Raw genomic sequence first — 10427 nt, forward strand, 5'->3', positions numbered from 1 at the left:
GATTAGTAAACTAGAAGATTTGGTAATTGCAGTCGAAAATTTTGAAGCATTCGTGGAGACTAAAGAGGTATCTTATTTCAATTGAGCTTTTACTAATATTTTATGAAGATTATGTTGTGTGAATTTTTTTATTATGATTGTGTTGTTTAATTTCTCATCGACTATCAATTATTATTTTTATAATTTTTGTTTTCATACGATAGCTGATGGCATGCTACAGCCCAAATTGGGGATAGATGGATGTATAAATTTTTTTATTATGATTGCAGTAGAAAATTTTTCTTCATCAAGTTATACAACTGTTCAAATTAATTTAGATTTCCCATTACTTTCACTTACCAATTATTAAATTTTTTTATTTTTATATGAGAGGCAGATGAGCGCTACAACCCAAATTGGGGATAGAGAGATGTAGAAATTTTTTATTATGATTGCAGTTACACTTGTTCGAATCAATTTGGATTCCTTTTTCATCTTTCACTTTCTACCTACCTTAATAATTATATAATACAACGTATGCTTGAGGGAGGTAAATGTTTTTTTAAACAGGGATAGGGCAGAGACACACGCCAATATCAACCTTGTAATAGATTTTCACTCCTCGCGTAATGGATTTTTTGATTTTTGGAGAAATTTCAAATAATGTATTTTTATTTCTTTACTATTAAAGTGTACCCAAACAATATAAATGTCATATTTCCTTATAATCCATTATCACGTAATAGATTTCCACATACCCAAACCGCCGCTAAACCGTGACGCAATACAAAATGGCATATACCTTTGCGAACATAATGTTATGCTACTTCGGTAGCATGCTCATCTATATTTAATAGTTTGTTAAATTTCAAAGTTTGTTATTTCTAGTTATATTGCATGTCTATCACTTTTACCTTTCTTTGTTTCTTTTGACTTCTATTCTTCGCTTGACTCTAGTTTTCGAAAGGTTATTCCTAGTCCCTAGTCTTTTTTGCAGCATTTTCTATTTTTTCTAAATTTTTTAGTTCAAAATTAGGAAGTGTTACACAAATATCACATTTTTTATATTTAAAAAAAATCTCATAAATTTTTCTTTCATACTCAAGTCCCATTATTTTGTATTTTTATGTATTTTTCTCCACACGAGAAATCGGTTTGGGCATTCTGATGTATACTTTGAATGTAAAACAACATTGAGCTAGAATTCATTTTCAAATTAAAAAAAAAAAAAAGCACCAAAAACATAAGTCTCGAGAGTGTAGTGGAAACTACATAAAACCTTTTTTAACATGGCAAGAGATAATGGAAATTTCCATAAATTTCCCTAAAGCCAACTCAGATTATTTGGATACATTATAAAATATGGAAAGCGCAACTGAAGGAACTTGGACGAATTGTGTTCATCGATGCTATCACACCAACCCACTTGAATCATCTTTTGACTTTTCTTCATATTCCGAGGCATTGTTTCTATTAATTCATTGTCACGTCATTTGAATTACTTATTGACTTTTCATTCTAACATGTTATGTACGTCCTCTCATACAACAAGATGGCTTACTTAAATTACGGGCCCACCTCCATCTTTGTTGTGCGCGAAAGTTATAAACCCGATGAATTAATTTATGAAAAAATAAAAAAAAATAAAGCCTACAACCAGCAAGAAAAAAAAAAGTAGAAAAGAGATAACAAAAAAAGAGCATCAGAATGTACATTGTTCGTTACATATGTGACTGCGTCTACGGGTACGGCAAACTGAAATCCACTATACCAATGAAAGTTACATCATCGATTTTGAGACATAAAGTTACCTTTTTAACCCTGGATAAAATCCAGTCAAACAAACCCTTTTAGACTTGCTCTCTCGACCGGCACCATTGTCGATCTCTCACCTCTAGTCCATAGGTAGACCACTATTCATAATATTGCATTCAAAACCTTTACCGCCATACGACAACCCCAAACCAGGCTCTGATATCACTTGTTATGCGTGAAAGCTCTAAACCCGATGTGGTAATTTTTTGTAAATAAAGTATGAGAAAAATAGAATCTGCAACAAGTAGGAAAAATAAAGTAAGATACATCAGAAAAAGAACATCAAAATTTAGTGGTTCATCACATATGTGACTACGACCATGGGCGCGACAAACTGAAATCTAGTATACCAATGAAATTTACATCATAGATTTTGGGACATAGAGTTACCTCTTTAACTCCTAACAAAAACCAGTCGAGCAAACCCTTTTAGGGCTGCTCTCCCGACCGGCACCACTACCGATCTTTCATCTCTATTTCATTACTAGATCACTATCCAAGAAGAGAACTTTGAGAGCAACCAAGATTTTCTCACTAAAAGAGAAACCACCCAAAATCTCAATGGGAATCGTTTCTCTACAAGAAACCAGCATCTCAATCTATATGAGGCATCATCATAAGTAAGCTCTCGTCTCTCTAAGGGGAGGCCTTGCCACTCATGTACAGGAGGCCCCTGCCTCTCTTTCTATCCAGTAGAAGCAACATTTCCCATTTGGTAACCAAAATAGGGTATACATATTCCTTTCTCTTTCATCCCATAGGTAGAAGGTTAGGAATTCAGACTAAATAGGAAACTTCCCATAAATATTATATATATTTCAAAACCAAAAAAAATAACCAAGAGTCCTAATTTTTTTGGATTTTTATTTTCTTTAGGAACCTTATCAATATCAATCCCAATCCAACATACTATGGGATTTCCTTATTTGAGTGATTTTGGATATCACCATATCCAACAAGCCTCACACTCCATCGACCACCGCCCCCTCTTACAAACATCATCATCATCATCATCTAAACCTTATCCCAGTTTTTTGGAGTATACTACATGAATTTAGTTATGCCATTCTACTCTATTGATGGGCATATTTTCAATTAGACCATAAGTCACCATATCTCTTTTCCTAGAGTCTTTCAGTTGAACTAAATCGGCCATCCTAACTGATGTTGTTCTAAGTCGATGCTACATATAGTTAGCCAATCTAAGTCCACTTTCCCTCATCTTATTACCTATTGGAGCCACCCCAAGTTCCCTCAGATGTATTCATTATGAATTATATACCTTTTTGTCTTGACACTCATTTATCTCAACATCTTCATGATAGCTATACACTCATTCTATGAATATATTATTTCTTAACAGCCCAACATTCCATCCCATAATGCATAATGAGCCTTAGAGCCATCCTATAAAATTTCCTTTCAGTTTCATTGGTATGTGACAATCACATAAAACTCTGGAATGATATTTCCAGTTCTAACTCTCTGGACCAACCTTACCCACTTTGACTATATAATTTTAGTCCAAACAAATGTTAAAAAGACATCTTTTTAAACCCCCCTATCTCCCCCCTTCTCATGTTTCTGCCATGGCATAATTTTTTTTTCAAATATTGGTAGTCAGGAGAGAGATTTGGGGAAAAGACGTGTATATAGAGAGAAATGTTTGAGGAAAATCACTGGGAGAGAGAAAAAGAGAGAGAAGTTTGGGGAGAAACATGAGAACAGAGAAGGGGGTTTAGAAAGATATGTGTTTTTTAACATTTGTATGTGCTAAAAATATAGGGTCAAAATGGATAAAGTTGGTCAAGGGGGTTAGAAGATATAATACATGGGATCTCTATGCCACCAGATATATTTTGAAGACTTAGGTTTGTTGATAAATGAAACATAAAAACTGGGTGTTTGGAGATATTTTTCTTTTTTTGTATGGTCGCGGTTAGCATGCGGGCCAAGGCCACACATGTAGAAATGCGGGCCCCTTAATCAATCTATTTTTTAGATAGATTTTTGGACTTAATTTTTAAGGATATGTAATCTATCATGAATATGAAAAATAAATAAATTTTAAAAACTAAAAGTAATAATTTTATTAAGAAAACATTTGGACCATTAGTTTCAATTGTTTTTATATGGACTACACCGCATATGTAGAAATACGGTCCAACCCGCATGAAAAGATTTTCCTTTTCTTATTTAGGTTACGATATGGATTTAAGTGATTATATCCCCAAAATTTGGGGTCCATATGAGATTTTTGTCTGAGTAAATGGACCTTCTACTCCAGCAAAACTGAAATATCTTTTGGATTTATTTCCAGGAAAAGTATATAATGAGACCGTTGGTCACAATAAATCTTAACCTTCCCCATTACTGTACAACTTCTGCGTTTGATGCACGGAACTTATATAGTAAAGAAGTTTCCCCTGAACTTCCTTACTGAGTTCATTTAAAATGATGGAACTTAAAATAAGAACTTGGCACTCAAAGAGGCCTTCTTCCTCGAACCGTATCCTCAAAAGCCCAAATTGGCCTCTATATTTATATTGTTATTTTATATTTGGATAATATATATATATATATATATATATATATATTATTACTCATATAATATTATATATTTTATTATATTATGTATTATGCATTATTAATAATTCATAATAAATATAAATATAAAATACATTATATTATGCTATATATTATATATTTATATTTAAACTATTAATATATATTTGTATTGTATATTATATATATTTATGTAATATAATCTGTTTATATAAATATATAATATCTACTATTTTATATTTAGTATAAAAATAATATTTAATATATAATATTTTAATAATATTTAAATAGCATTTTAAATAATTATACCTAAATATTTTTATTTATAATATTTAAATATTGCATGTATAGATTTACTCAAACATAGATACTCAAAATTTCGTAATATTCCAACACGTTGTCAAACGAAGGTATCTAGAACTTCTTTAACATTCTAGTAGGTATCAAACCCATACACCCATAATTTCTTTCGAGATAGTTTTTCTTCCCAGCAAAGAAGAACTTCTAATTTATAGAGAGCATTTACTTTCCATATATCAAACCGACCTTGAGTATCATCCTTCAGTGCTAATAATTGAATCTATTTTTATCTCTAATTTATAGGAGTATTTTCATGGGTGTGGTTTGCATAAGGTTGCAACCTTCAAACTTTGTACGAGAAGCAATTTTGGTATCAAAAGTTTTTAGGATGGTCCAAGAAAATATTGTTATCTCTAATTTATAAAATTTTAAACTCCAAAAATAGTTTAAATCAAGCAGTTCTATAACGCATGAAAATCTTAAAAATGACGGTCTAGAAGATGCATCGCAAGATGAACTACTTGAAATCAATTTTTTTCCATATCTATTCATCTTGATGCTGAGATGATCAATTAGAACATCAAAACAGTCTCTTTCGAAAGATTTTAGAGGTGCACCTTATGTCAACCTTATATAAACCTTTTCCTATGTTCCACTTAGGTTCTTCCACGAAACTTGTTTTTAAAAATAGTAGTAGTTTATGTATGTTGGGGGACATATAACTACATTTGTATCCCTGAGATATCACACATCTATCTTTAAGATAGATGTAGAGTATTCTTAAAAAAAGGTAAAATCAACCGCTTAATTTTTTTTCAAAAATATTATTTTTACTTTTTAAAAATTATTATTTTTTACATATTTATGATCTCTAAATCAGAGATTATATATACCTAAAATTAAAATCAAAAGTATCTCAAAAATAGATTGCAAAGAGGAGACATGTATCTACATATGAGCGACTCGTAAAAACTATGTATTTTAAAATACTCAAGCTGCTCTTGTTCTAAATTAGAATCCTGAAATTTTAATAAAATGGCCCATCTAAATGACACTTGACAAATAAATAAAGTATTAAAAACATAACTTGAGCCATTTGGGCATATGCCAAAAGCAAGACCCTATAACCTTAAAGCAGCTCATGAACCCAATTTTGGAAAGGAGTTGAAACTCACCTCCATATGTCCACTCTCATGTGCCACCCTTCTCACTAAAAAAAAAAACCATAAAAATGTTAATTTAAGAAAAGGCCACCCGATATATAGAATGCTATAAATCCCTGATTTGAAGGATACTGTTTTTTTTTTTTAAGAAACAATTTCTTTTAGCACAATTTGAGAATGATTGCCTCAAATCAACTAAGTCTAAATTATATAAAAAGAATTAAATAAATAAAAAGAAAAAAAAGAAGAAGAACAAGAAGGAATATTAAAACAATGTCACCTCCCCTCAGAACTTTTTAGTTTTTGGGGATTTTCTTAGCTTTAGAGGAGACTTAGTGATTAAGAAGAATGAATGGAATAACTTTAATTCGTATGAAATTATTATGGGAAGCATCTGAGAACTGCAATGCTCATCAAATTTAGTTATGGAAACACCAATGAAAAGAATTCTAACCAAAATTTTAAACAATACATCATCCCATTAAGGAATATTTGGGGAGAGAGAGAGAATATTTTGCAATGTAATTCACAAACAACTTGTACATTATTGACCAAATTTCTCTAAATAATGGTCTAACAAAACCCTAAACATTGCACTTCTTTTCACTTCAACTTGTGCATTATTGAGAGAGAGATATTGCAATAAGAATCCTCTACTCTCAACTTGTACATTATTCAGCAAAGTTCTAAAAAAACCACAAAGCGTTAGCACTTCTTTTCACTTCCTCAAAGGTCTAGAAAGAGTAGAAAGACAAATAATAAAGATGAGAGAAACTTGAACGTGTTGAATGCCAAAGGCAATTCAGGTGATGATGAGTAATTATAGAAGGGAGGAATAGGGTTTGTGATATAAGGGTTTGGAGCAGAGATGTTGCAACATGGTTCATAAGGTGGTGGTTGATAAGGATAAGGAGGGCATTCATATGAGGGAGGAGAAGGCAGATGAGGAGGAGGAGGAGGTGGTGGTGGTGGTATTGATGCAAGGGGTGGTGGTGGTGGTGGTGGTATTGGATAAAGGGTTGGAGGTGGTGGAGCATAGAAAGGACATGGAAACTCACATGGATCACAATTCCAACATGGGTTCGCGGCAGTCATATTAGTGCCGACCTTGTCAAGCATCTCGCAGTAGGCGATCCCGAGAATTGAAAGCCAGAGAGTAGCTAAAATTGTTGAGACTAACTTGTTTGCCGTCATTGAAAACCTGAAATTGGAGACGAAATTGTGATTGATGAAGATGTGTGTGACTGTGTTTGAAAGAGAGAGAGAGTACCTCTTAATGGCTTGGGAGGAGAGGAGAGGGTAGTAAGTGGAGAAAGACCTTCTTAGAGTGATTTAAGAAAGAAGATGGCGATGTGTCAAAGGGAGAGTCACCTCCTATGGCTTTCGAGAAGAGGAAAGGTAACAGGTGAAAAGGCCTACTACATGTCCTTCAAGAGACAGAGAGAGAGAGAGAGTCTGAAGAAGATTCACAAGGATGAAGGTGACGCGTAATGGATATGATTTAAGGTGGCAGCATGGAGAGAGAGAACAAAGAAGAGAGAAGAGAGAGAGAGGTAGAGAGAAGATAGAAGAAGAGAGAGAAAAGCCAAAAAAAAAAGAGAGGAGAGACGAAACATGAAGAGGTAGAGAGAGATGATAGAAGAAGTGAGAAAAAAGAAAAAAAAGAGAAGAGAGAAGAAACAAGAGAAGAGAGAGAATGGAGAGAAAGAGAGAGGATTTGGAGGTAAGCGTTTTGGAAGAATGGATTTATGACATTGGAAGAGAGAGAGAGAGGAGAGGATTTGGAGGTAAGCGTTGGAAAAACGGATTTATGACATTGGAGGAATTTGAATTAAAATTCGGTTGAAAAACGTAACCCGAATACTTAATTGATTTGAAGTTATGGTCATTTCCCTTAGTTAATTGGGTTGAAGTTTTGGTCATAAATGCATTGAGAAGAGGAGAGATTGACCGGTCTCGCCTTCATCTCATTCCCCTAGAAAGGAGGTTATGGGGGCATTTGTTAAAGACCTGCTTTTTATGTAGCTTGTGTTCATGAGATCACATTTTGTGTACGTTTTTCATGGGGAATTTTGAAAATTTAATGCAATTTAGAGAGAGAGTGAAAAAGAGAGATCATCCCAAACCAAAAAATGCCACTCGCACAATCCCCCCTAAAAGATGAAGGCAAAAGGGCAATGTTTTTATGTCACCCCAACAACATACAAGTGATTTGTGACCTCATTTCTTAGCCATTTAATCCAAATCAAATAGCTACGGTTGTTCATACCATGATGTCACGCCAAACACAATTTTATTTATTTATTTGTCTCTATACCACATTTTTTTTATGTAATTTTGGATTTCTCATCATAAAATTAGGTCGAACATAAAAAAATAAAAATAAATGACCAAAATGCCTCTATAATTTTCAAGAGTATTCTAGTAATTTTTCATCATAGAAATATTTGTTTGTTATTTTTATCATGGGCATCCCCGGCAAATCTATTCATTCTCCAAATTTTGCTTCCATATGTTTTATAAAATAAAAATAAAAAATAAAAAACTAGGAGTCGTGTCCTATTAAGATCTCAAGGTTAAGACCTGGCTTGTGACATTGTGACTCAAGCCATCTCCACAATCTACTCAAATGTGATAGTTGAGACCAGGGGTCACATATACCATATATATGGTTAGGGTCATAGAAAGCCCTCTCAAAGAAAAAATCCTCAATTATTGCATAAATTTTCGTTAAAATTTGGAATTCTTTTCCACCAGAATTGAACATATTGATAACCCCCAAATATCCTCATATTTCACGACAATTTATCGAGACTCGGGCAAGTACACTCAAGCCTGACTGGGCTCAAAAGCCCTTAAAAAGAAAATAGAAAAATGTTCACAAATATAATGAAATTAGTAATGGACAACTAAAAACCCAAAAAACAAAAAACTTAAAAAAATACATAAATCATGGATTTAGAAAAATCTTATTTATTATTAGGGCTATTTTTAAAAAACCAGAATAAAATACAAAAATAGCGAATAAGACAAAAAAAAAGTCTCTCAAACACCTCCAAATTACATATAAAAATACTATACATCAATTCAATATTTTTATATAATTTTAGATTTTTTTATTTTTTTGTGTTCCAAAGTACTCGGTAACTTGGAGGAACTTGTAGAGAAAGCCAAGTAACCCAGCCTAGTCCGAGTGGACTCAGGTAAATGTCAAAACCTTCCTTGAAGATATTATGGAAGTTAAAATTTTTATTATCGGATAAGCCGGTAAGCATGTCTGATAGCATCAAACAAAAAATAAAAAAAATCAGATTATATCATTAAATCACGATCTTCCACAAAACAAACTTAGACTTGACCATATGAATGCTTTAGGGTTAACATTTCTTCTCCTCCAATTTTGAGTGATTGGGATATAGCTCAGAGCTCTCTTCTCTTATCACATGAGCTTCCCCTCTACATGGGCTTCCCCTCTGTCTCTATTGTCTCTCTCTAGCCTGGTTTTTGTAAATATATGAATGAAAAATCATTAAAATATATCTAACTTATCAACTATTTCATGTTGGTAAAAGTTTATATAAAGTTGACAAGAATTTAGGTGCACCTCGAAAATCATTTGAAAAAGTTGTTTTGATGTTGGAAAAACACCTAATTGAACATCTCGATATCCGGATGTTTAGACATGAAGAAAAAAAGAGATTTTTGAGTTTTAAAAATAACACATTTTACAATACATTTTCTGGGCAGCCCATATTCAAAATTTTCATACATTTATAGATTTGCTTCTGAACCATTTTTGGAGCTTAAAATTTTATAATTAGAGATAAAAATAGATTCGTATACAATGCCAAAAAAAATGTGACACCAAAACTACATCTCATAACAAAATTTAGAAGTGCACTTTACTTTGATTGTTTAAGGTCATAACCTTATGCAGAAACACAGTTTTTTAACATTTTACCCTTTTGCAACCATTCTACCTTATGTTTATATTGACAAGTATTTTAAAATTAAAAAGATAAGTACAATATTTATTCGTATTTCAATAAATTCCCTTTATATAACACACCCCTCCCCTCTCCAAACTCCACTGGCAAGCCCCAAGATGAAAAGGGGATTACTTTCCTTCCAGGCTTTGAATCATCTCTTGTCATGTCTCAACTTAGGGGCTTTCTTCCTTAATGGTGTAAAATACCTTTTAAAAAAAAAAAAAAAATTTATTGTTTATATACGTGGAATTTGGCAAATCCTTTGGCAATTTAATTTGGGTTTGGCTCTATGATAATATTAATTTTATTTAATCCTAAAAATCCTGCTGAATTTGAAAATGATTCTAATTATTTGGTGTTATTTTCTGCAGTACACTTGTAATTGCAAATATTCAAATAGCATTAATGAAATACAAAAAGTAAATAGCCAAAATATGCCACCCGAGGTTTTAGAGCTCACCTAACCTAAGGTATTTGGTGAGTAATTCAGAGAGTCTGAGTGGACTCAGCCAATTTATAAACCCCCACAAATAATACCAAGTAAAAAAGAACAATTAAAAAACTTTGTAAAAAAGTTTAAAAATTAGAAAAACATTGAAAATGTAATAGAATATCA

At 32.4% G+C, this 10427-nt stretch overlaps 1 long non-coding RNA gene across 1 annotated transcript; it reads right to left on the minus strand.

Moving 5' to 3' along the window:
- Positions 1-6313: 6313 nt before the first annotated feature.
- On the minus strand, positions 6314-7293 carry LOC148780241 (uncharacterized). Its single transcript, XR_016042161.1, has 2 exons — positions 7093-7293; positions 6314-7023 (listed from the first exon to the last, which is right to left on the minus strand). It is a non-coding gene; the product is annotated as an uncharacterized LOC148780241 (long non-coding RNA).
- Positions 7294-10427: the final 3134 nt, after the last annotated feature.

The sequence above is a fragment of the Amborella trichopoda genome, chromosome 10 (assembly GCF_054954075.1).
Source record: "Amborella trichopoda isolate Santa Cruz 75 chromosome 10, AtrichopodaSantaCruz75HAP2 v2.0, whole genome shotgun sequence".
NCBI classification, from domain to species: Eukaryota; Viridiplantae; Streptophyta; class Magnoliopsida; order Amborellales; family Amborellaceae; genus Amborella; species Amborella trichopoda.